Source organism: Berghia stephanieae, chromosome 1, assembly GCF_034508935.2.
Source record: "Berghia stephanieae isolate SIO BIC M18660-M18661 chromosome 1, UCSD_Bste_1.3, whole genome shotgun sequence".
NCBI lineage: Eukaryota > Metazoa > Mollusca > Gastropoda > Nudibranchia > Aeolidiidae > Berghia > Berghia stephanieae.
Genome location: NC_088360.1, coordinates 21,039,181 through 21,041,680, shown reverse-complemented (window position 1 = coordinate 21,041,680; position 2,500 = coordinate 21,039,181). Strand labels below are relative to the sequence as shown.

The following is a 2,500-nucleotide window of genomic DNA, read 5'->3' as shown; positions in this document are numbered from 1 at the left end:
TCGTCTGTAGTGTTTCATTCATTCTATTTTATTGATAAAAGAAAAACCTTCGAGTTTCGAAGTAGCAACATTTCCATTTAAGACGAATGGGAAGAAATAAATCAAGACGATTCCCTCTAGTTACCATCAGCAAAATTTTCTTCGCGGTCTAACTGGTGGGTTGATAAGGGGGGGGGGGGGGGGGGGGGGGGGGGGGGGTTAGTGGCGGTCGATATGTCATTGCAATGTGAACTGGAAGGTCCTGGCGTCAAGTCCGGTTTCCGGTACTTTTTTTTTTTACTAGGTTAAGATTATAAATCCCCATTTTACTCACATTATGGGTGATTTCTGTTGACATCAGACATCCTGTTTGGTGGATTATCTATATTCCTTCATGGGACGCCTAGGTGACGGTAAATAACGATGATACTGGGAAGGGCATAACTCCGAAAGACCGCGATGATCTTGACGTGAGGCTGTGCTGAATTTCAACCTCAAAGAGAGCGATAGGCGCTAAGTGTCTTGCTGAGGGAAATAAACAAGGGGCTTGAAACCGAAACCCCTTGATAGAACTAGAATGCTTTATCCGTCAACTTGACCCAAGACCCACACAAAGTACGAATGTATTCCGTCCTATGAACTCTGACCCCCCCCCCCCCCCTTCACCATCCAGATTGTAACATTTTGGCCAGGGAACCTATCCTTAAAAATATCGATTGATAAAACCAAAAACTTGGACATTTACTGAAGTCTTTCATGAAGTCCCAGGTTTGAGAGTTTTTGTATTTATAATCGATCGATATTTGAAGGACTAGTTTTCTGGCCAAACGTTTTTTAAAATGTGTTGATATTTTCCGAGTACGGGATTGTTATTAGTGTTTGCGGATTGTCAGAAAATCGATTTAATATCTGGTTTTCTTGCCATGACCTTCTTCCTTATCATTTGTATTAATATCATTCTTATCAACCTATTGTCCTTGTCGATATCTGCATTGAGCCAAAATAAAATCGATATCAGTAGTGTTACTATTGCACCGTTATCCAAAGTTGAATCGATATTGTACCGATATGCTTGTTGATACAAGTTTATAAAAGATGTATCGGTTTTCAATCGATCAGACGCCGATCAAAGATTCGTCCTTACTGTTTCACTAGATCTAAGGACATCAATATATAGGAAGTACCCATGGAATTCTCGTAATAAATAATAATAATAATAAATTGAGCTTTTATATAGCGCAATATCCACTAAAAAGTGCTCAAAGCGCTTTACAATGGGTCCTTGGTCAACAGCAACATTTAACATGTAGGACGGGACGTGCCGCCTGTTAGGCGATATTACAATTTTTCGGACGAAGACAACGCTGTTAACGGCCAGGTACTCATTTTACACCTGAGTACGGTGAGCGAATGTGAGTAAAGAGTCTTTTCCAAGGGCTCAACTATGCGCCGAGCGCGAGGCTCGAACCCAGGACCTTCCGATCCGAAAGCGAGTGTCATACCAATAGACCACATAGCCGCACGTATCGCTTACAGCCATGAATTATGCCACAGTCAAGCACCAATCAGGAAACAGCATGGCTCAGCGTACAGTCTATGCTTCGTACCCACAAGGCATCGAGTTCCACTACCCGCCTCATTGTGTGGCCTTGATCAAGTCACCACCACGCCTTAGCTAAATTTGCGGCGCTCCACTGCGGCTAACGCCTGGGTTATTCGAGTCTTTCCTTGGAATAGACCCTAAAGACAAAGGTCTCATTGGGGATAAATAAAGGGAATTTTATATAACCACATGTGTAAATGTAAATACTGTATCTGTGAGTGTGTGTGTATGTGTGTGTGTGTGTGTGTGTTTGTGGGAGGGGGTGGGGTGTGTGTGAGTGTTTATGTGTTAGAATAATAATATTAATCTATCAGATTCCACAATGTTGACTTTTGATCGCTTAATGGGATTTACTGTGACATCAGATCGACGGTTAACAATAGTAATTAATACCACAAATACTACCAACGCCTTCAACAACACAATGACTGCTACCACGATTAAAACCACAACTACTACTACTAATACTACTAATAGTACTACTACTACTACTACTACTACTACTACTACTACTACTACTACTACTACTACTACTACTACTACTACTACTACTACTACTACTACTACAACTACTACTACCACTACTAATACTACTACTACTGCTACTATTATTATTATTATTACTACTATACTACTACTACTACTAACTACTACTACTACTACTACTACTACTACTACTACTACTACTATTATTATTATTATTATCATTATTATTATTATTACTACTACTTCTGCCACTACTACTACTACTACTACTACTACTACTACTACTACTACTACTACTACTACTACTACTACTACAACTACTACTACAACTACAACTACTACAACTACACTACTACTACTACTACTACTACTACTACTTACTACTACTACTACTACTACTACTACTACTACTACTACTAACTACTACTACAC

The 2,500-nt window shown here is 39.7% G+C and overlaps 1 protein-coding gene across 3 annotated transcripts in view; it reads right to left on the bottom strand.

The window, feature by feature from the left end:
• Positions 1-2,500, bottom strand: part of LOC144970227 (uncharacterized) — a 63,989-nt gene that overhangs the window by 43,743 nt on the left and 17,746 nt on the right. The window lies entirely within an intron of this gene.